Here is a 25730-nt window from a genome sequence, read left to right as displayed (position 1 = left end):
TTTTTTAACAAATTTTAATTACTTTTTATTGAAAACTGCACTGAACGCTAAATGTCCACCTTTATAATAAACAAATACAGTAATGGTAACTCATACTAAAACAAAACATACTTCTAATAGCCATTATTTTTCTGTTTGGGACAATTTTAAAGTTTTTTCTTTTGTCACAAAAACAGGAATGTACCTATACAAAGGCTCAAAATAGGCCATCTTTTTAAAGAAAAAGGCAATGATTCACAAAAGACTATGAATAGAACATGTAACTAGTTGATGCAAATCTAATAGGATTTGTTAAAATCAGTCACATCTAATACACCTGAAGTGTTCTTGTATAAAATAGCACGTGAAGAAAAGAAGACTTTATCAATGTCTAAAAAAGTGGGTTTTTTCATAGACAATCTGACAAGTTACCATAAAAAGTGTTTCCTGAGACATAAGGAAATGCAACATTATTCTTCTTGAACCTTTTAGCTCAAGACTTTCCACTCAATAAAATAGCAGAGGATCTGAAACTGAGAAAATATATTTGAGTACAAACAGCTTGTGGAACTTAATACTTTTTTTTTTTTTTTTTTGCATCATCAGAGGGTTTTACTGCACTTACAACCAACTTGCCCGCTCAGTATGCAGTTCAGAAGTGAGACACTTCTCTGTACAGGAGCCTGTATTGTTTTCAATCCTGTGCGTGCAGGTGTCTACCACAGGCAAGCAGTTTTCTCCCCATTTTGTAGTAATGTGATTTTCCTATTAGCAAAAAAGAGGTCACCAGCCCCTGTAGACTTAAGGGACTCAAGTCACAGGATGGGGATTTCCTCTTAATATTTTTTATTTTGTTGTTTGAACTCTTGATGCAACATTGTAGAGCAGGGTGTTCAGGACCTGCTGTGCCCAATGGACTGATAAAAGAAAAAGCTCTATTTATTCTTTGTGATTTGATGCACAGATGAAAAGCTTAACACACAATAACAGAAGTTGGTCGTTAATAAATCACATCCTAGTCTTTCAGCGCTTCCGTAAGCAGACGACATCTTCAGTTTTCTAGCTCTTGTAGTTTTAACACTGCAACATCAATGATGCATATGTCCAGAATCAGTTACAAAGACCATCCGATTCTTTTTCTCTTAGTTCATCTATTTTTCACTGTCTCTTGGTCCCAAGTATATCTGAGTGATTACCTTCCGGCATTCTCTGCTATTGCTCGTTGGGGTGCTCTCGATTGTCCCCGTGTTTTGTGGGCTGGTTGGGAGAGAGCGCTTGGGAAGGATGTGCCACTGTTGGGAGGTTGTGAGTCACTGGGATGCCTCCAGGGATGATCCCTTCCATGGCGGCAGAAAGTCCTCCTGGAGCCACACCCACGACGCCTGGCGGATATCTGTATGTGGCACCATTGAGCTCAGGATGAATTGCTTGCTGGTCTATTACTGACCAAGGCGCTGATGTGACAAAGAATTCCTTGTTCACACAATTTCTTAAGCTTTCTGGGATGCAACCTGTGATGGCTCGGCGGATCTCTGTGGCAGCTGCCTCCCTCATCTCCAGTGACGCCTGCTCGCTGTACCAGGCAGTGTGAGGAGTGCAGATGAGATTCGGGGCATTTTTCAACGGACCCTGAGCAAAGCTGAAGGGCTCCGACTCATGCATGTCGAGGGCTGCCCCTCGTATCGTGCCCTCCTTGAGGGCTTGTGCTAAGGCTTTCTCATCCACCAGGCCACCACGGGCTGCGTTCACAAGGAATGCTCCCTGCCTCATCTGCTTTATGGTAAAGTCATTGATGAGGTGGTGGTTATGTTCGTTGACATTGCAGTGCAAGGGGACGCAGTCGCTCTGATACAGCAAATCCTGCAGGGTGTAGACCCTCTGCACGCCCAGGGACCGCTCGACCACATCCTGCAAGTAGGGGTCATAAAATATGACGCTGAATCCAAAGGCTTTGGCTCGAACTGCAACGCCTGCCCCGTGCAACCAAAGCCGATGAGGCCCAGCGTCTCCCCATGGATGCGGGCCGCTTCTTAGGCCACCTCGCCCATCTGCTCCACGCTCTGAACCCGTGTGCCTTCCCACAGTGCCTGATACAGCCACGTGTTCCTCCGGTAGAGATTGAGGATGTGGCAGAAAGCAATGCATAGAGTGCTCAACCAGAAATATGGATCATTGGTTTAAGAATCAGAAGATTTAGGTTATGTCAATCTGGCTGTCTCACTTAATCTATCAAAGGAATGGAGCAAGCGAATACAGTGTTTACTTCCAATGGAATAATGAGATTGTGGTCACAAAATGATCTTAAATATTGGACTATATTTACTATGTTTGATATTGCTGACCATTTTATTTCATGTTCGATCAGTTTAAGGTACTCCCACAAATAGGCATGGAGGTATGTGTGTTTTGGTGGATGCACACACTCAGCCTCGGTGCGCTATTACACTATCAAGTTTCCTTCTCCATCCATTCGCTTACTCAGAGATTCAAAAGTTTAGAAAATTTATCCCAAAGGATTATGCCGAAGGCTGTGATACGAGCTCACAAATAAAATGAGGCTGGGCCTGATCTGTGCCCTTTTGGCACTAGGCAGCAGTTGCTTGTCATCCACCTTCACTTTAGTGTTTTCTTATTGATTGCATTTCTTTTCTGACTCTTTCCTCATAAGAGACCCAGAGAAAGAGAGAAGGGAAAGGGTAGGAGGTTGAAGTGTAGGGGAAGAAGGCCATTGTGACATTATTAAGGCCACAGCCAGCTCACATCACTTGCAGGCTGGTGGACAAGTGGTATGGAGAAGGCGCAACTGCCCTACCAAAGCCAGAACTCACAAGCCTGTTTTACTCCTGCGTATATAGCCACGTGCCAACTGAACATTGGAGAGTCTTGCCTAATTGCATATTTTTGGCTCAATTCTACTGGCTTAGGTGTTTGAGGAAGAAAGAGATCCCTTCATATGCAGGCTTATGTATGGAAAATGAGAAATCAGACAGCAGCAATGAAACTTACAAATTCAAGGAGACTATTTCGTGAGTAAGATTCAGGATATTGAAGAGAATTCAATAAGTTCAGGATGGAAGAAATAAGTACATTCTTACACTTGTGTAAGAGTGTGTCCTCATTACACTCAACAGTGTGTTCTCATTCAATATAAGAATAAAAGCTTAGATCAAGATTTTAAAAAATTATTTTTATTGTTTATGTTTATAATACAGAACTAGATATAACAGTTGAATTTATTGAATAAGTTTCTTAGCAAAATATCAGCATTGAAGATTCCATAAACAGTTCCACTTAAAGAAATGTTGTCCAGGGACTATAAATTGATACACAATAAACTTTCTTAAAGTCAATATGAAAATAGACATTAAAAGCCTTAAATTTTTTTTGCCCTGGACACAAATTCTGTTTCTAAAAAAGTATTCTAAAAAAATTAAGGTTGGTACAATGCAGGCTTTTTTATAATAGAAAAACATTTAAAGTCCCCAAACAGGAGAGTAGTTATGAAAATGATTTTCACTTCTACACAATGAAAATACATAGCTTAATCAATCATGTTGTAAAAAATATTTATTGTGGTGGAAGAAGGTTCAAAAATATTAACTTTGAAATAAATGGCCTATATAACTCTTTGAATAACATGTCAATTTTGTAAAATAGAAATGTGGAAACACCCATAAGGGCTAGGAAAGACATTCAGCAGAATGTAAAACTTATTTTTCTTTTCATGCCTTTTTATAGTTTCTAACTTTTTTCTTTGGATGCCTTCTTATGTGAATAAATATAATCACACAAATGCTACTAACAAAAGACTCATTAATGTGTAAAAGCCTGTCTGTCCAGGAGCCCGATGATTTGGTCAAACTCAGATGTGCTCCATGTGATATGTCATTGGCATGGAGAGAGGTGCCTTCAATGAACAGATGCTCACATGTCTCAGGCTTGCACTGCTTGGGGATTATGTATGTAAAATGATGGATTAGAACTGACTACAATCCTGGAGAAGAATGGTCCTCCTCAGGTTTGCAATCTTGCCTGTCACCCATTACCTGATGCTCACATATAACATAAACGGTCACAAACAATAAATCCATGAAATGAAAGGCATCATTACATTGCTGATAATGAGGAGAGGGGTCTGAGTTTAAACTGGCTATCCTAACCTTGTATTTCCTGATTCTGATGCAATTGAACCCTCAACTTTCTCATATTAAAATGGTTTACATAACATATTTCTAGATACGTACAGAAGCATACGATAAAACAATGTTTTATGGCTAAAATAAGCAGCTGGATATCATTTTGTTTGATTAGTACAGAAGAGTGGAAGTTCAAACATAAACTGAAATGACTACCTCTTTGTTTAGCTATCATAGACTGTTTCTTTATCACAGTCATATGCAATCCATTGGAAAACGTAGAGGCAATAACAAACACAGCACCAAACTCTATTATCATAAGCATTGCTCCAATTCATATCCCTATATGGCTATCTCTTCAGGATCAAGGTAAGAGGAACAGCTTCCTACAATCTACTTTCTGTTATATTGTACAGGGGTTGTTAAAGGCAGATTCAAAATAAGTATTCAAAGGCATACTCACGGACAAAAGTTCTCCATGTACTCTCACTTGGGCCGTGAGGATGAATAATTTCAGACAAATCTGCATCTTCCCTCACCTTAATAAACAGCCCTTAAAGCTAGAGTTTACAAATGGCATGTTATTTCTTGATTGTTGCCTTACATTTGGTTTGGAAATAATAAAGTAAATTCAACCCATTTAATGAAAAAGTTCAAAATAATAGAGTTTGGGTGTAATTTTTTTAATGTAAAATGAAAGAAAAACATGTTTTTACAAAACAATTTTTATTCTTTTGTTACTTGAGAGAAATATTTTGCTACTGTTCATAGGACTACTTCTACTTTTGTGAAAATAGCCAGTCATGACAGAGTGCTTCCAATAAAGAAATTAAGAGAGTCAAATAAGAACGCTAATGAAATGGGGGAATGTTGAGATTTCAGACTTCTTTTCGTCACATCTCTTGATTTCACACAATAAAAAAACATGACTCTGTTCTAGTTAAATATCCTAGCATCAATTGTAAAATATCGGATAATGGCTGCTAAGGTTAAGTGTTATCAGATTACCAAACACTTGCGATGTGTGTTTGACTGACAATTTTACAGCAGGCATACTGAAATATATTTTGCTTAGCAACTAATGTTAAGAAGAAAACTTTCTGAATATGTCATGGTTGTGAAAACAGGTACAGGGAATCTGGAAAAAATTTTACTCTGAAAGGACAACAAAAGTGGGCTTCAAATGAACAGCTTGAATGTAAAGTATGCTACTTCATCTATTAACAAAAGCAAACAAAATTTTATATTTCTAAACAGTTGTGTTGATCCCAACAAAAATAAATGTTGCCTTCAGTTATCAGGGATAACTTAATCAACTAATTGAGTTAGAATAATTTTTCTTTAAAGATTGTTGTTTAAGTCTAAGAACACTTTTATTATCACTATAGAATTCTGTTCTATTTTGATTTTTCTGTACTAGTGATGGAGAAACTGGTTTCCAGCTTCATCCATTTCCCTGTAAAGGACATGAACTCATCCTTTTTTATGGCTGCATAGTATTCCATGTTGTATATGTGCCACATTTTCTTTATCCAGTCTATCATTGGTGGGCATTTTGGTTGGTTCCAAGTCTTTGCTGTTGTGAATAGTGCCACAATAAACATACATGTTCATGTGTCTTTACAGTAGAATTATTTATAATCCTTTGGGTATACACTCATTAATGGGATTGCTGGGTCAAATGGTATTTCTAGTTCTAGATCCTTGAGGAATCGCCACATTGTCTTCCACAATGGTTGAACTAATTTACATTCCCACTACAGTGTAAAAGTGTTCCTATTTCTCCATATCCTCTCCTGCATCCATTGTTTCCTGACTTTTTAATGATCACCATTCTAACTGGCATGAGAGGGTATCTCGTTGTGGTTTCGATTTGCATTTCTCTAATGATTAGTGATGATGAACTTTTTTTCACGTTTGTTGGCCACATAAATGTCTTCTTTTGAGAAGTGTCTGTTCATAACCTTCACCCACTTTTTGATGAGATTTTTTTTTCTTGTAAATTTGTTTAAGTTCCTGTAAAGTCTGGATATTAGCCCTTTGTCAGATGGAAAGATTGCAAAAATTTTCTCCCATTCTGTAGGTTGCCTGTTCACTCTGATGATAGTTTCTTTTGCTGTGCAGAAGCTCTTTAGTTTAATTAGATTCCATTTGTCAATTTTGGCTTTTGTTGCCATTGCTTTGGTGTTTTAGTCATGAAGTCTTTGCCCATGCCTATGTCCTGAATGGTATTCTCAGCAAACAAACACAGAACAGAAAACCAAACACCGCATGTTCTCACTCATAAGTGGGAGTTGAACAAAGAAAACACATGGACACGGGGAGGGGAAGATCACCTACTGGGGCCTGTCAAGGGGTGGGGTGCTAGGGGAGGGATAGCATTAGGAGAAATACTTAATGTAGATGACGGGTTGATGGGTGCAGCAAACCACCATGGCATATGTATACCCATGTAACAAACCTGCACGTTCTGCACATGTATCCCAGAACTTAAAGTATAATAATAATAAAAAAAGACCCCCCAAAAAACTGGTTTGTATAATCTTTTGAAATCTTTATTCAAACATAAACTGCAGGAAAGAGTTACAAAAAATGGGAAGTCATTTTATCTTTTTCAATCTTGCAGAAATTGTATTTTAGACTTTTTAATAAACACAACAAATAATGACCATATCCTTGAACTAACAAAACAGGTGAAACTGGCATTTTTCATGATAAACTCTAAGATGCACTCAAAACCCAAGTTAGGACACTGACAGTGTAATTCCCAGGTGTCAGTTGGGAAAGGTTCCTGCAGCTAAGAATTAAGTTTATTTTTAAACTTTTTTACCCAAATATACATTCTCAGGCCTAATTTTCGCATCCATTCTTTTGCTTCTGATTGGCTCTGGCAACAATAGACTTTAACAAGAAAAAGGTTTTTTTTGTTAAAACTATTTAAATTAAACCATAGTGTGGTATAGAAATATAAAAACCTAACTTTTTTGTTTGAAAAATACTAGAAAAATGTCTTTTTATCATTTAAACAACCTTGTAGATCAAGTGACTACATTTCAAGTTAATCACCGATGAATAAAAATGAACTGCAACTTTGAGGTTTTTTTCCCTGTTAGTTTCTACCTAATATTTTGCAGATTTTTTTCCCTAAAGTTATTCAGCTTTGACTCACATACAGTTATCAGCCTGGTACAGGAGCTCCCAAAGAATGATGCATTCATTTACTGGCCTCTGCCTTCTTTCTAAGCAGCCTGAGAGGAACAATTGTTTAGTCTCTTTTCTATGCTATTCTTTGACTCAGTGGGAAGAGACTGGCCTCTGGACCTCTCTTCCTGGCCTGCCTCTTTCTAACCTTCCCAGTTCAGTGTGAGGAACACAAAGAGATTGATGAGCCTGGGGTACACCTTCTTCCACTCAGCAGTGCACAGCTGGGAAGGAAGGCAGAAAAATTCTGCTCACAGACCACACAAAGTACTCCCCACCAGGCCACAGCTGTGACCAGCCAACAATTCTTCCCCTGATACCCAAGACCCATATTTCATAGTCTAAGAATAGATGAGCTTACACTGATCAAGAGTGTAGGAGGTTGACATGGCTACCCTCAGATGGCTGGGGCTCAGATGCATAAAGATGTCATGAGATCTGGTTTTAATTGAAATGCAAGCATTCACCACGTGGTATTTTATACACAGGGCCATTTTACTTTATATGGGTAACAGTATATATTTTGGCAATGTCACAAAACAAAACGAAACAGTGAGTATGAGTTGGAACAAAAACTTATCAGGATCTGTAGAAAAGAATTATATCTAATAAAATATTATATAGAAACATGATATTCATATTTTTGACTATTATACAGATTTAACATGCCAGTGTAAAAAATTATTGTATGATTGATTGCTATTTTATCCATTTGTAGTGAGGTGATACTCGTAGAGCTAAATTTTCTTGTGATTGACATGTTAACAACTGAGAAATTTCATTTTGGTATTTTTTATTACCTTTTGGCACTAGGATTTCTTCTTTGAGAAAGTCTGAATAGTAAAACAAAACTGCTACAATAGTTTTATTATCATAGTACCACAAAGTAAACATTGAGAACTGACTCACCGTCCAACTGATGTAGAAAGATCAAAGAAGACTCATATTTTAACCTTAAGTGAAGGCTTGTGTGGAGATAAAAATTAGAACATCAGATCAATCCTAAAATACAACTTATTTAGTCTATTTCTCCCTTTCAAGATTTAAAGTAGAAAGCTTTCATTGGCAAATTAGTCCAGATATCGGCTTAGAATAAAATCCAACTTCCATTAGGAAATGATATTTGTTTTTAATTTCTAACAGATCTGTACCTTCTCTTGACAAAATGTGAGACCTTCATATTTGCAAGTGTGCTGCTGGTGTATGGAGCAGGACTGAAACTTGACAGTTATATTTTATGCAGCCTTTGTAGAAATGTTTCTTAGGTGGGCATATGGCAAGATAAAATGCAAATACAGTCTGGCTTTATTGTCGGTAGAGGAATAGTTGTGCCTTTGGATATAGCTAATTATATCTGTGCCTTTGACAAGAGGAGAATTTATAGTTGAAGCAGTGTCCTTTCCTGTCCTGAACAGAACAAATCTCACTTTGCTGTGGCCACACACTTTGCCTAGACATAAAGTAGGCTACATAAACAGAGAAGGTAAAAGATATGACAAATAATTATCTTACTTATCTGCATATTGTTGACTAATTGTTGAGTAATTAAATGCTGTGTTCAGTGATCACTGTGATCCAAGTCCAGAAAAACTTGATATTCAGCTTCTGGGCGGTTGTGAGAACATGTTCTAGATCACTCTCACACCAGATGTTGGGTGCTTCTCTGAGAGGCTTCATTGTTGACTCAACAGAATTCAGGGCATCTTCAGAAACCCTATGTTACCTGGATGACACTTGTCAGTCTACACGGGGGTTGAGGAGAAGGGGGATAGATCTACAATTGCTATCCCCAAAGAATTAATTATAGCCAGGCGCGGTAGCTCATGCCTGTAATCCCAGTACTTTGGGAGGCTGAGGTGGGCGGATCATGAGGTCAGGAGTTCGAGAGTAGCCTGGCCAATATGATGAAGCCCCATCTCTACTAAAAAATACAAAAATTAGCCGGGCATGGTGGCATGTGCCTGTAGTCCCAGCTACTTGGGAGGCTGAGGCAAGAGAATCACTGGAACCCGGGAGGCGGAGGTTGCAGTGGGCTGAGATCACGCCACTGCACTCCAGCCTGGGCGACAAAGTGAGGCTCCATCTCAAAAAAAAAAAAAAAAAAAGAATTATAAAATCTAAGTGTTCTTTAAACTTTGCCACTGATGTGATTTAGTTATAGTCACTTTTGCCTCATTTGTCCAAGGAAGAGGCAAAAACAAAAACAAAAACAAAAACAAAAAACCCTTAAGTGTAATAAGCTATCACAGACTAGAGCAAAGAGGGTCACCTGGTGTAAAGAGGGCAGCAAAGCCCAGCTACAGCCAAACCATCTTCCCTCATGGTGAGTGTTACTCTTTGGGACAGTGCTCCTTGCCCGATTTATCCTCTGATAGCTCATAAACTTTAATACCATCTGCTTCCTCATACTCACCGTGCTCTTAGGTACCTGGATTTTGTTTCTGAAACCTGGTCCTCTTCAATGACTGGATTGTTTTCTGCAGAATTCACTCTCATAGTCATCAATTCTCTGGCCTCAACTCCCTTCTGATGACTAGACTTCATCCTGGAATTCTGCCACTGGATCCTTTTCTGACCACTTTCTCTTGCAAGATTCATTCCTCACTGTCTGCCACCTAATCTAGAACTCAAAATATGGAGGTCAGTGCCTCCACATGGAACTTTTATGCAGGTCCAGCTCTGGTCTGAGCCCTCAGTTGGGTGTTGACATCAGGTTTGAAACCTTGCATGGGTCACATTGATTCAACAAAAGGAATCTGAGTAGATGGGTTGGGCCTCCAGCTGTAGGCCATGCTGGGAAGCTGTGGCTCTGGTGCTCCTGTAGTTATGTGAGTGTGAGTGTATGAGTATGACAATGAAGGAGTGTGTAATAGGGAGAATGAGTGTGTATGACTATGGGCATGTTAGAGTGTGTGTGAGTTAATGTGTGCAAGTAGGAAGTGAATACACCAAGAAAGCCTTTGCTGGCAGCAAAGTCTGAGAGAAGTGGTAGACCAGAAGGATCATTAGACTGGAAGATAAGTGACCCAGGTTCTATTCCTGCTTCTGTTACCACTGTGCTGTGGGACTCAGAGCAAGCCATTTTCTGTTTCTTTGATCAGGATATGAAAGTCCAATAACTCAAGTTACTACAAAAAGTAATATAAAATCTCTGTCATGATTTCACTTAGTCTGCCTAACTGCATTTTAGAAGTTGAACAGAGAGCTGGCTATTTTAGAGTAGAACATAGAGAGGAGTCTAATGTTGAGAAAACCAAAGACAGGCTCAAGTCCCCTTGTCACACACTTTCTGGATTACTGTTAAAATAGTACAGGAATGGAGACAGAACAAATACTGGCCCCACCCTAGGTTAAAGGCAGACATCTATGGTGATCACGTGATGTCAAAAGGAACACAAACTCCCCAGTCTTCCTTTGTTGGCCCCTTGACCTGGAATGTCCCTCTCTTAAATTTTCCTGAAATGCAGACATAGGATTAAATCTATCTCCCTCTCTTCTTGATTTAAAAAGTGCTTCAACTCTTTAATAAAAAGAACGGGGTGAACAGGAGACATTCATGCCATCTTAATTTGACAGTAAATGGAACATGGCCCTGAGTGGCCTCCATCAATTATAACGAAGAAAATAGGCTTGGCACACTTTTCTTCTTCCATTGACTGTATTGATGGCGTTTACAGACATCTAGATAGAAGGCAGGTCCAAGAAACAACAAACATTAAGCAATCTTCTCTTTCTTGGCTGCTAAAAATAAATAGTAATTTAGCTGCAGTGCTGTCTGAAGACTCAAACCAAAACCAGAGGCAAATGTAAATGTCCCCTCTTTTAATAATAAGTCATTAATAAGTTCATATGTCTCCATTCTAACTCAGGTTGGGTAACGAGATGATCAATTTAAAGCAACTTAGATGAAAGAGAGAAGCAGATTTGTAAAGCAAATATACTGGAGGGTCATATCCTCCTGTCTCCATCATTTGAACCTTAGACCATTAAAGCAAGAAGGGATTCTCAAGAAGAACAAGAATAAATATGAGGAAGACCTAGGAGACTGGGGCTCAAGGGGTTAAAATGACAGCTACAGGATCACCAGCAGTTTTGGGCTATGATACTCTGTCTCTCAGATTGAAGCCTTTGCCACTATTGTCTGTTGTTTGTGATGTCATTATGCTTTAGAAAAGTCAAACATTTTTCCCAGGGTTGAGTTTTTAAGTAGAAATTACTGTGGCATTTCAACATTCCTTTTAAAAAGTTCCTTCCTTGGTTTGACATCTATTGTCCTTGCAGGATTTCCCTCCTGTCCCTCTCCTCTGGACCTCAGGCTTTCCCAACAACAAAAGTGTATAGCTCCTGCCTTCCTTTTCCTCAGAGAGTCCCCCTCCCTGAGCAGCTTCAGTTTCTTTCTTGGTGTCTGGTTGTCCCCTTTTTTCTCTCCAGGCACATGGTAGCATCTCCAGTTCCTAAACTCTCCATGCACAGCTCAGTTGTCCTGATTTCCAGACAGTCATTTACATCTGCGGTTCCCAAAGTGTGACCCCCAAACCCGCAGCACCACACCACCTGGAAACTTGTTAGAAATTCAAATTCTCAGATCTCAGACCACATCTACTGTACTGAAAACTCTGAGGATGAGGCCAGGTAGTCTGTTTTGGTAAGCCCTCCAGGTGATTCTAATCCCTGCTCTTGTCTGAGAACCACTGATCTACGTTATTTTCTGGTAGCATGAGCTCAAGCATGAGGGCTCTGTGTAGGACTCCTTGTGTTCAAATCCTACTTTCTGGCTGTGTACTTTGGGTAAATTACTTAACCTCTCTCTGCCTCATATTACCCATCTGTGAAATGTGGCTAAAAATAGACTTTGCCACAGAGATATGTTGTTTTGAGGATACAGTGGTAACAGTTATGTATGTAATGTACTTAGCACAGAGCAAAGCCTAGGAAATGCTAAAAAATATTAGTGCTTGTTCTTTCATAAGACACTTCTGTTCACAGAATATGAAATGTAAATCACTTTCCTTTCCCTATCATACCTTCATGAAACTTGTAAACAAATATTAATCAATAGTGATACCATGTTACTTAAGATGTAAATTGCATTCTGAATCAGGTTCTGATATTATCAGTTTCTATGAAATTACATTCATGTTTGCATGTAAATAGTTATATGAATATTTAATTTGAATACTTCAACAGCCAAAAAAAAATGATGACACAAAAATTCGAAAGAATCATCTTAGAGAAAGCCATTTTATTGGCACATAGGAGTAAACTCAGAAACAGGTTTACAAGTTTGTTCTTGTAGGAGCTGATACCTTTAAAGGAAAACACATATATACAATTTTTTTTGCTAATAATAAAGCACCCTGGTCTTTTTCGGTCTAGGGCAACTGTAAACTTGCCAGTGCAGAATGTCCTTGAGGTAAAAAAGCAGACTCAACTATTGGAGTGGGACTCCACAGGCAACTCTTCAAATATGAATATGATTCATTTTTCTTTAAGTGATATAAATTCATATTAATTGATAATACTGAATATTCAGTCACAATTGCTGCTATACTTGGAATTATCAAAGAATGAGTTCATACTTCACATATAAAGTGATCCATATATATTTCAAAAAGTAAAGTTATAGAATTCCTTTAGTAGACCATTTATATATAAGATCTCCTCACCCAATGCACCCAATGCTACAATGTAGTTCTTTCCCTTCCACGCAAATTTCAATCCTTTAAAATATCATATAGTATACTTTATTAAAAATCTAAATACATTATTACTCTCACAATGAAGAGAGCCATTAATTAGCAGAGAGCTTTCTAAGTAATACTCAAATTTTAAATTAGATATTATTTTCTAGAATGGTAATTGTCATTAATAGATACTACAATTTTAAAATTCATGTTACCTGGAACATATGTACAGTGTATGGTCCTAGTGAAATGGCTCAGAACTGTAGCAAAAATAAGAAGCCTGCCCAGAAAGAAACTTTTTAAAAGACAGGGCAAAAACTTTATGTGCATAGCATTTTTTTTTTTTGTAAGTCAGTGGTAAAGTCCTCAGCTGTGAACATGCTGGACATAAGGTTATGCAATTGTGGTTAAGGAAATATGGTGGTTGTTAATTTAATTCATAGCTGACCCAATTTCCATTTATATAAAATACGCTCTGCAGCAGTCATCAGGAGACCACTTTGACTTTAGTTTAAATGGAATTTCCTAGCCTTTTATGATATTTCATATTTTCACTAAAAGATAGAAGAATTTTGTTGAACTGTATAAAACATATGGTTTAAACAGGGAGAAAAATGTGTAGGTAAAGTTTTACACTATTTCAACAAAGATTGATATGCAGCATTGTACGAGCAATTCTAGGACAAGAAAATACACATAGTGGAGTGGAATCCATAGAAAAACAAGTCTAAAAATCAGACATGTGAATGGGAGTTGTTCCATTTGGAGGACATAATTATAAGCACAGTTCTATAAGCTTTTTCTAAGGCGTTATAATTCTGGTCCTAAACCATGCTGTTTATTGCTAGGGAGGAGAACTGGAAATCAGAAATCCTCATTCTGGTCCCAGGACACTTAATAAGATGTCGACAATTCTCTTTGGCCTGGTATGCTTCAATGGGATTAATTGTTGTTAATTGTATTAGTAATCATCTTGGAATAAAGAATCTGTGTTTGAATTCCTATTGTGAAATCATTTCTTTTAAAAAATAACAGAAACCACTGTTAAGATTGAAACACAGAGGATAATGGAATCAAAAGAGCTAAAAGAGCTCTGCTATAAAAGAATAGATTTATAAAGACAAATAGTGCCAGACAGACTTGATAGCTTTTTCAATAGAATTAAAAACTTACTGAGCACAATGAATGTACCTTAACACACATATATTTATATTTTTGTAACCCATTTGATACAGTATCTCAATAAATCTTATTTGCCAACCTAATTAGCATTGGCTTTGCTGTGTGCTCTGTCACATGGACTGAGAACTGGCTGGAGGACAAATCCTAATGACGCAGGGCAATGTGTTGACTATAGGGTCAGCATGAGGTCTGGTTTTGTTTAATGTCTTTATTAACGATCAGGAAGAAAGAGCAAATAATCCTTGAATGAAATAATATTTTAATGACAGGCACATGGACTGACTGGAGAGCACAATGAAGTAGAAATGTATAAACACCAGTTCCAGGGTTGCTACTGATTTGAAGGAGGCCAGTCACTTGATTTTTCTGGATCTGTTTCCCCATGTGGGAAAGGGAGATAATGGCATTCTTGTGAGAAAGCAAAGATAAGATTTTATGATTTCAAATAAAAAGTGTAATAATGCCCCCTCTGATAATATTTGGCTCTTATCTACTGTTTACAATACTTGTTAGAAATCACTTTAATATGGCAGAACGTAGGGTAGGGTCGGTGTCAGAAAGGAGCAGAACAACATTGTCCAGGGACAACACATTTGGAGGACAAATGGCTAAACCACCCTGAAAAAGACTTTGCAAATAGATGAAGGCAGCTTAGTATAGGAAGCTGAATACCAAGAGAATCTTTTGTGGAAAACTAGATGGAAGAGTAAAGGATGATGTGGAAGAGGATAAAGTTGTCTTGCTGTGTTTGGGGATGGAGAAAGGACTCCAGGGAGACCTTCCTCATTTTACTACTTGTTTTTCTTCTGGTCTTCAGAAAGTGTATACATGGAAGATGTGTGTATACCAAAGTATTATTTAATTGTTGTTTAGTTTTTATATCAGAAATTTAAGTTGTTTAAATGCAAAGGTAAAAGCCAGTAGACTATTTCGGGTAAAGCTGTACAAGTGATGGTCTTGGTGGAGCCACTTCTAGCCTGATGTAGTTGCAGTGTTAATGACAGTTTTCTCAGTTTATACAGGGGCAACTGGCTGAGGTTCGGGTGCTCATTTACCGAAACAAAGCTAAAACTAATTTACAGACAGAATCTTTTTTTTTTTTTTTCCATTGAGAAATAGGATTACCAAACAGACTAGAATACTTGTGACAGCTGGAGAGCCTTTATCCTTTTTAGAAGGAAAGAATCTCAGGAACCAAATTAACATTAGAAGACAGCTCTTGCACTGTGAAGCAGGAAGCTCAAACTAACCTGATCCTAAGTATTTCCAGGGTGCTTATGACAAATATAGATCTGTGTCTCAGCTCAGACCTATCAGAGAAGAACTTCCAAAAAAGCCAAAGAAATTGCAATGATCAGGCAAGTGTGAGAAATCTCAAGGTTGAGTAAAGGGAATTGGATTGTCTTAAGGGATAGTCTCATCAATCTACTGTGCAGCCGTAGCTAATAAAATGTATTCCTTCTAAGCTGATCCAGAATATTTATACTGACTTATGCAGAGAGGCTCCCCCCACCCACCGTAGACCCAAAGATTGCATAGAAAATAGACTAGCTATTGTTTTTTTCATTTTTCTGACCAATTAGCAAAGGCTAAGGTTAGTACTTAAGAATCTCATTTTACAATTTCTAAGAGTACAGCTTATTTTTCATGAGTTATTTATTTTCAATTTACTTATAATTTTTATCCTGTTTGTTTCCAAAAACCAATTTGAGGATTACATTGCAAATTGCATTTCTAGTGAGGGTTGAGGAAAAGGAACTTTCTGAATTCCTGCTGTGACTAGAGGGGTCCCATCGACATTCTTACAGAATTGAGAATAAAATTCACCCTTCTCTCCTGTAAGACATTGTTCTTTATACGATGCCACAAACACCAATTTTTTTTTTTTTGAAGACAGGTATAGCTATGCAAAATAAGGTACAAATTTGAGGAAACATTTCCTGTACATTTGCAGAATTGTAAAAATGGCAGAAATGTTAGAGAAGGACTGAGTAGGCATTAGTGAGCAGGCATAAAGATATTCTCATACATCTTTATGTCCTATAGCCTCAGAGAAGAGCAAGGACCTCTGCCTGACTAGGAGTTACCTCTTTGCCAGCGCTGCAATCAGTTCAGCACAGTCCCTGTGCGTGGAAGGGACTATGAGGGTAGAAATTATTTTCTCATAATACACATTTTTGTTTCTACTTCTTTCAAAGTCAAGCCATCTGTCTTAGTGTTTTCATGCTCCTATAACAATATACCTGAGACTGGATAATTTATACAGAACAGAAATTTATTTTTCACAGTCTTCGAGGCTGAAAGTCCATGACCAAGGAGTGAGCAAATTCAGTGTCTAATGAGGGCCTGGTCTCCACTTCCAAGATGGTTCCTTGAATGCTGTGTCCTCACATGGCAAAAGTGACAGAAGAGCAAAAGGAGCCTAGCTAGTTCCCTCCAACCCTTTTATAAGGTTGCTAACCCCATTTATGAGGCCTCCACCCTCAAGATTTAATCACCTTCTAAAGTCCCTACCTCTTAATAAACACTATCACATCAGAATTTAAGTTTCAGTTTATGAATTTTGGGGTGACACATAATACTTTAAACAATAGCACCATCCTTTAATAAAATATACATTTCTTTAAAAATCTATTTAGAAAAAACACATGCTGAATATTCTCACCTTCCAATTTTAGTTCTTCTCCTTTGCAGTGTGAATTGCTGGTAGCTTCTGAGTCCTAATTTCATCATCTCTAAAATGAAAATATTACACAGGATTTGTTGTAGAAAAAGGAGTTAATATGGTGCCTGGCACATGGTAGGTGCTAAATAAATGGGAACTATTATTATGATAGAAATAGTCTTATTTTTATTTAATATTTTTGTTTCTTCCCACAGTCCTAAGGTTTATATTTTCTTCCTCTCTCTCTCTCTCTTTTTTTTTTTGTTTTTATATTTCGAAACAGGGTTTTGTTCTGTTGCTCAGGCCGGAATACAGTGGTGTGATCATGGCTCACTGCAGCCTCGACCTCCCAGGCTCAGTGATCCTCCCACCTCAGCCCCCTGTGTGTCTGCGACTATAGGCATGCACCACCACACCTGGCTAATTTTTGTATTTTTTGTAGAGATGGGGTTTCCTCATGTTGCCCAGGTTTGTCTTGAACTCCTGAGCTCAGGTGATGCACGCACCTTGGCCTCCCAAAGTCCTGGGACTACAGGCATGAGCCATCACACTCAACCTCCTTTCAAGTTTTAAAAAGTTTTGATTTCTTTATTTTGGTTACTCAAGTTTTTTGTGACTTAAAAAAAAATCAAATGTGTTTAAGCTCTTTTTGTTTTAAAATTCTTGTGGTTATCTTATTAGGTTTTAGAATATTTTATTAATTTCCTTTGAAATGTCATTTTATTATTCTACTTTAATTTTTATTTTCCTTCATTTCCTCTTCTATTTATGTATGTATATATGCATGTATAAATTTATTTATTTTATAAATTTTTTTTAATAGAGGCTCACATGAAAGCAATGATGCAGGAGTGGTAAGAGATTATTCTTATCACAAAGGGGAGGTGGCAGCCTTTTCTACAGCTCACTCCCACTGTGCATAACAGAGCTTCTAGTATGTTTAAGAAAAGAAACACAATCTTCAGAGGCTTAGGACAGCCCTGAGATAATTCTCCCCATGATTAAAGTTTGCTTTATGCATAGGAAACATTTACTTTTACCACAACAGCATTGATATGGTTTGGCTCTGTGTCCCCACCCAAATCTCATCTTGAATTGTACTCCCATAATTCCCATGTGTTGTGGGAGGGACCGAGTAGGAGATAATATGAATCATGGGGGCAGTTTCCCCCATACTGTTCTTGTGGTAGTGAATAAGTCTTATGAGATCTGATGGTTTTATCAGGGGTTTCTGCTTTTGCATCTTCCTCATTTTCTCTTGCCGCTGCCGTGTAAGAAGTGCCTTTTACATCCTGTCATGGTTCCAAGGCCTCCCCAGCCATATGGAACTGTAAATCTAATTAAACTTCTTTTTCTTCCCAGTCTCGGATATGTCTTTATCAGCAGCATGAAAACTGACTAACACAAGCATGGTCTCAAGACATTCATTAATCTTACCAGTATTTTTACTTTCTAGTGCTGTTTTTGCTTTTATTAATGCCAATTCCCAATGCCAGTAATTAAATACACATTTGTATAAACAATGTAAATAATTCATTTATGTTTTCTCATTTGTTGATTAAAAAGTAAAGAGTGTCCAATTCATTAATTTACCTACCTACAAAATTAACTACTGAATGCTTTGAATAGTTGAAGGTACAAGTTCCTGCACCACTGTGTCTATCATTTAATCAGATAGTATGTGTACCTACTAGCCGTACATGGTTAATTGTGCACTTGAGGTATGGCTAGTGTGACTGATGAATTGAATTTTTAATTTTATTGAACTTTAACTACTTTAAATATTAACGTTGAAGCATTGCAAAATAATTTTCCATTAAACAACTTTATGTAAAAGATGTCATTAACAATTTTTATAGATTACGTGTTACAGTGATAATATTTCAGACATATTAGGCTAAACTGAAATATATTACTAAAAGTAATTTCAGCTTTTTTCTTTTTACCACATTTTTTTCTGTTTCTGTGGTTTTATCTTTATTTCTGATGCAGTTGAGAGACCACTATATATATATATATATATATATATATACCCATACACACACACACACACACACACACACACACATACATACATACATATAAATTTGAAAATAAGAGAAAACCTTTGTAGTGAAAAATCTGTTTGCAGTGGTAATATGCTTGCCTGAACATTTTGGGAGATATATGCTTATTCTTCTTTTTACCACGTTTTAATGTGGCTACTAGAAAATTACAAATATGGCTTGCATTGTTTCAGTGAATAGCACTGATATAGGCTATCTTACATCTCTGTCAAACAAAAGCAAGTAGAAAATAATACCAAAAGAACTTATAAAAAAGTATGACCTGTTAGAAAAGATGTTAGTAATGTATGAAAAAAAGTTAATCATGATTCAGAAAGATTCAGAAAAGAATCACTTAAGGATACCTCTTCCTTTGAGCCTGAAAGTTGGAGAATGTGTCTGTAGAGCAGGAGAAAAGCAATGCCCAAAATTCCAGAGGTGATCAAATGGGGTGAACTGGCTGAGAGACATTATCATTGAGACTTATCACATTGAGACTCATTTCACAAAATATAAGTTAGAAAGAGTTAAAGAATCTTGGTTCTTGTCTGAACTCCTATCCTGTGCAAAAAACTCTTCATTCAGTCAACCTTTAACACGTATTTACTGAATGCTTATTATATGTTCTAATCTGGATGTTGGAAAAACAGCAGCAAACAAGATCTACAAATTCTTACTCTTGTTAAGTTGTAGTTGGTAGACCCAGATGACAGGCAACTTATAAATAAATGAAGCAGAGCAAGGACAATATCAGATCTTGGTAGTACTAGGAAGAAAATAAAATGGTAAGAGCTCTAGAGAGATAGGGGATAAAGGAAGACACTCTCAGCTAATTGAGATAGGGTGGTCCAGGATGGCCTGATAGAGGAAATGGCATGGGAGCTGAAAACTAGAAAATAAGAAATCACCAACCACACCAAGATCTGGGACTGAAGCATTCAGCAGATGAGCTGACTAATGACAAATGGAAAGGTCTTAGAAGGAATGAGCTGGGCATGTTACAGAATCAGAAAGACTACTGTGGCAGATGCATGAGACTGGGGATGTAGGCAGAAGCCAGATTACATCCAATTTTAGAAGCCAATACAATAAACACAACTCTGTATTTGTTCTATGTGTTACAAAATCTGTTGAAGAGTTTGAACAAGGGTGTGATATGAACAGAGGCTTTGCTGCTCTGTCGGGAATAGATTGTAGTGGAGAAAACACTTCTCCAACATCCATGAACTGAAAGTCATGCCTCCCTCCTCTTCATTCCTGTACAGCTTTAGCTGTACATCTCTAAGGACACTTTTTCTTCTACCTTGTATTCTGATTATTTAGTTCAAGTCTTACCTCCACTATCTGGGAAGAATTTAGTCTGATTCATCTTTGCTACTCCCATAGTCTTAGCATAGGGCCTTGGACATAATATGTCCTTTATAAATATTTATTTAATGAATAAGTCATGCAATGGAGATAATTCAGACTCTGCTTGAATACCTTCAATGAAAAAAAGAGTATAGCTCCATAAAGCAACACATTCCATTGTTGGAAGGTTCTAGATGGTTAAAAGATGTTTAGAAATTTGATCTAAAATGGATAATTCTTTTTATTTTCACTTATTCATCTTTGTTCTTTTATTGTTCTGCAGAGGAATGGAGAAAATAATTAACTTCCTCTTCTACAAAATCATCTTTTGTTTGCTGACTGCTATTATTCACAAATGTTTCATCTTCGCCATTCCCGGTATTTTCAATTTTTTAGATGTGTTTTAAATTTACTAACCCTCCTCTGCACTCTCTTTGGTGTACAGTTTAGTTTATATTATAACTCCCTTAAAATATGGTGCCCCAAATTGACTGCAACATATCACATAGATCTGAAGAGTTAATATACATTGAGGCTAATTAACTTTTGTGGAGAGTCATATATGGATGGCTGCTAAAATGTTTATATTTTTAATAGCTTCATCAAAATATTGGTGCATATTGAAATCAGATTATTAAGATGTCTCAACTAACTGTAAATGAATGGGTGGTTACTTATAACCCATTTCCCTGGGCTTGTTGGTGGTTCACTGAAGTTGGTAGGCAAGAGTCAGGAACCATCTTATAGAGCCTTCTGCTGGTGTGATTTGAGTTAAAGTTAATAATTAGGAATGCTAAATTGGTAATAGGCATTATCTTTCTAAACCACAGGTATGTATTTACTAGGGATCTTAATTTTCATTATCCTCTACTTCTCAGCTAGGCTTTGTGAATTACCAGATATAAGAAGGTGTAAACCAGAGGCAGAATAAAGCACAAAATAATATAGAAGTGCCTGGAGTTAGCCAAACTACAACGTATGAGGGCATAGTTCTGTACAAACAACCTTAATTTTGACACCAAACTGCAAGTTTGGGAGGGTTCCCCAAACCACCTCTGGTTCGGTAATTCAAAAGGGCTTGAAGAACTCACTAAAAGTTGTCATAGTGATCATTATTGCTTGCTACAGGAAAGGATACAGATTAAAATTGACCAAAGAAAGATACACATAGTGCAGAGTCCGGGAGGATTCCAAATGTGAAGCTTCTGTTGTCCTCTCCTGTGGAGTCTGGATGACTTATTCTCCTGGAATTGCTGGGGGGTCATATGCATAGAGTATTGCCAAACAGGGACACTCACATAAGCTTCAAAGTTTAGAGTTTTTATTGAGGCTTCACTACATAGATATGATTGATTGATTGCCCACACAGTAAAACTCAGTATCTAAGTTAACTGAGAATGTGTGACCTCAAGCCCCCAGCCTAAATCACATGGCTGGTCTTCCTGGCCTGGAGAGTCCCCACCCAAGCAAAGACACTTCTAACGAAGTATGACATAAGGTGCCTCCCAGAAGCTGAGAGGAAAGGCCAGCCGTCTCTCATGGCAAGAACAAATTTCTTACTATACCAGTAGCAAACATTTTAGTTTATAATGTGAAAAACTTGAAATATCTGTACATTATTATTGAATTTTATTATTATAAAGTAGAATGCACAATTATAATGCCTTTTAAGAATAAAATACAAGGTATTAGAGACATTTCGAGGTAGGTTGCGGGGGCATCTCTGCTTGGAGTACTGTGGAACATTTTGTGAAACACAATCTTGGTCTAAAGCAGAGGTTGGCAAACAATGCCTGTGGACCAAATTCAGCCTTTGTCTGCTTTTGTAAATAAAGTTGTATTTATTATGAAGTACAGTCACACTCATTTTTTAATGTATCATCCATAGCTGTTTTTGATACAGTGGCAGAGTTCGGTAATTCTGGCAAGACCGTATGTCCCCTGAAGTCCAAAATATTCACTATTGGGTCATTTTCTGTAAAGACAGAAAATGTTCGCCAGCCCCTGGTATAATAGATTGTACAATGTAGGAAAGGCCTGGGGAGAAGGAGATTTTGTAGTAGAAGAAATCCATATGGAACAGAAAGTCCTTCATAGCAAATCTCACTGGTGTTAATTCCACTCGCCTTTAGAATTGGCCTGAGTCATAAAATCATGATGTTGGAGGTAATCATAAAGATCACCTCCCAGTTTATTTAGGAATCTCTTTCTTCAAACCCAGTGAAATGAAACATCTTTTGATTGTATATTTCAATTGATTGGTTGAGCAATATCTTAATAAAAGAGACAAAATGATTATTTATTTGTCTAAATGAAGCATGGCAATTAATATATTGCATGGCTCACTTATATTGACCCTAATAGTGAATATTACTTTATCCCTAGCTTCATCTAATTATCTTCTTTTTATTGTTTCTTTGCCCTGATAGCTTCCACTCTTTATAACAAATTTTCAATTTCTATTTTTGTAAGACATCTTGAATCTTTTTTGAAACAACTCACAGTATGTTTTCAATAGGCCATGAGGCCCAAGAATATCTTAAGCTTTGCCTTTTTCTTGACAGAAGAAGATGCATGCAGCATGATCCATTGCCCCTGGAAACTTCTAAATGGTCTAGAATCTTACTATTTCCTTCACCTGTCTGAGGAATAGCTCAGTATTGCTGATACAAAAACAAGAATTATTAGCAGTGTGCTACCAGGAGTAACAATCAATTTGATATTATGTTTGTTAAATTTTTTTGATTGGCATGTTTTTGTTATGAATTATATTTTATTATGGTCTCATTGAGTAGATTCTGGGATGTAAAAATGCACATCACCCAAGTCAATATCTTTAGCCACATTTTATTAAAAAACAGATTCCTATATAAAATGAATAAAATTTTGACAGCAAAGTCAATATTCTCAGATATTTCTAATTCTTTTGTTCTACTCACATTTACAAATAGCACCTATTATTGAGAAGATATTCCAATAAAAAAAAATTTTAAGGACAGGAGCGGTGGCTCATGCCTGTAACCCCAGCACTTTGGGAGGTCAAGGTGGGCGGATCAACACACCAGCCTGACCAACATGGAGAAACCCCATCTCTACTAAAAATACAAAATTAGCCAGACATGTTGGTGCATGCCTGTAATCCCAGCTACCCGGGAAGGCTGAGGCAGGAGAATTGCTTGAACCCAAAGGCAGAGGTTTCGTTGAGCCGAGATTGCGCCACTGCACTCCATCCTGGGCAACAAGAGTGAGATTCCGTCTCAAAAATAATAATAATAATAATTTTACATAGAAACACTGCTTTGATCCCCTTGTACCTAGAACTAACTGAAGGTCTACTTTTGTTTTTAAAGAAAAGTTATTCTCTCTGTGAAAATAAAATAAAATTATAAGCTTCTAGATAGATTGGAGTGGCCATGGCACACCAATGCTAGGAGTGGACCAAATATAAAACAACTAGAATGAATTAATCAAATATAAAAATAATTTATTAAAGGTTTATATCAGAGAACTGCTGAAGCAACAAGAACTAGAAGAGTTAATATTCCAGAAAAGGGAAAGTCATGGAGAGGTAGTCCGACATTCTGCAGCTAGCTTTTCCCTGGGTGCATATAATAATTCTTGGTGTAGGCAAGAAGATGAATACAATGGTTATAAACCAAACAGAAAAATCGATATCAGAGAAAAGAGCAGGGCTTATGATGGACTCCAAAGAACAGAGTGAGAAAATTGGAGATTAAAGGAGAATGGGGCTGCTTCACCCTCAAATTATTTGCCAAATTTTGAAACTATGCAGTGATAGAGGCTAAAAACACAAGCAAAGAAATCTGAAAAGAAGAGCTGAATTTTTGTTAGTCTCAGACTGCTGAGGAGATAATGATTAGACTTTAGGACTTTCTAGGGAGAGGGGACACAGCAAATGTACCATGCTCTCAGATGAAACCCCTGGAGAACTTGTGGTATGAACAGAGGAAGATTGAGCCTTTTCAAAGCTGAAACCCAGCCTCAACTCAGTTCAGTCAATGCAAAGGTGACTATTATTAATTATAATCAAGAGAAACAACAGAAAATGAAAATAGATCCAAACATGACCCAGATATTATAATTAATAAATGACTTTACAGTAACTGACTCACAGGTTGAAGAAATGGATGAAAAGAGATAAAATAGAAGAAAAGATTAAAAAACCTGCTTAGATAATTAAGCTCTACGAAAAGAATCAACTGGAAATTGTCAAACTGAAAAGTACAATGAGGAGAATTAATAACTCAGATGAATTTGGTAGCAGATTAGAAGAGTAGAAGATAGGATTGAGGAGCTACCTATAAGCTAAGAAAATACATAAGCTAAAACAAACAGAAAAAGAAGTGAAGTACACAAATAATCATTAGGTGCATATGGACCACAATTGAAAGTTCTAAAACACATGTATTTATTTGGAATGCTGAAAAGAGAAGAGAGAAAAGAAACAGAAGCAACATCAAAAGAGACAATTTCCTCCCCCACAAATTGATGAAAAACATTAACTCACAGATTCAAGAAGAGTTGTGAACCCCAAACAGGTCACAAAAATTAACTAGACACATAGAAATAAAACTGCCAAAAACCAAAGAGAGGAAGAAAAGCAGCTTGAGAAAAAAGGCACTCGACCTTCAAAGGTGCAACAATATCAACAGGAACAGGGGAGAATGGAGTGACAACTTTAAAGTGCTGAAACAAACAAACAAACACACTTCCAACTTAGAATTCTATCCCAAGAAAAATATAGTTAAAAAATATTTTTTAGAAAAATCAAACTTGAGAGAATGCCATAAGCAGCATGCCTTAAGATTAAAAATTAGCAGAATTTCTTTATGCAGAAAGCAAGTGATCCCAGACAGAAACATGGAAATGAAGGGTATTTGCTAAATTTTGAACACAGAAAAAAAAGAATGGATGGATAATATAATATTGATAATATAAAATAATCTTTAGGATTTAAAAATGATGTACAATTAAAATGCATGAGAGTGGTAACAAAAAAATGGGAGGGGCAAATTTAATTAAAGTGTTTTAAGATAACATTATCAGGAAAAATGTAGAAAAACATTTGTAATAGCCTGAAATCAGTCAGTGATACCTGACATATTTTATAGTGTAATCACTCAAATAATTTAAAAATAATGTTAAACTAATGAGCTGAAGAAGATATAATAATTGAAATATTCGATTGATCCAAAAGGTGGTGAGAAAAGAGAAGAAAGTGGTATATAAAACAGTTGGATTAAATGGAAACAAATAAGATAATATACATAAACTACTATATATAGTAGTAGTAATTTAATTACATGTAATTTCATTACCTATATAGTAATTTCATATAGTAATTTCATTACATGTAAATGGATTCAATGCTTCAAGTAAAAAACTGAGATGATCAAACTTAGTTGAAAAATAAAATTTAATGACTATATGCTTCTTATTTTTTTTTCTTTTATTATTATAGTTTAAG

General features: G+C 36.8%; 1 long non-coding RNA gene and 1 pseudogene across 1 annotated transcript in view; one reads left to right on the top strand and one right to left on the bottom strand.

Moving 5' to 3' along the window:
- Positions 1-25730, top strand: part of LOC134758442 (uncharacterized) — a 431048-nt gene that overhangs the window by 174686 nt on the left and 230632 nt on the right. The window lies entirely within an intron of this gene.
- On the bottom strand, positions 803-9914 carry LOC115934602 (C-terminal-binding protein 2-like; annotated as a pseudogene).

This window comes from Gorilla gorilla, chromosome 4 (assembly GCF_029281585.2).
Source record: "Gorilla gorilla gorilla isolate KB3781 chromosome 4, NHGRI_mGorGor1-v2.1_pri, whole genome shotgun sequence".
NCBI classification, from domain to species: domain Eukaryota; kingdom Metazoa; phylum Chordata; class Mammalia; order Primates; family Hominidae; genus Gorilla; species Gorilla gorilla.
This window is presented reverse-complemented; position numbering and strand designations above follow the sequence as displayed.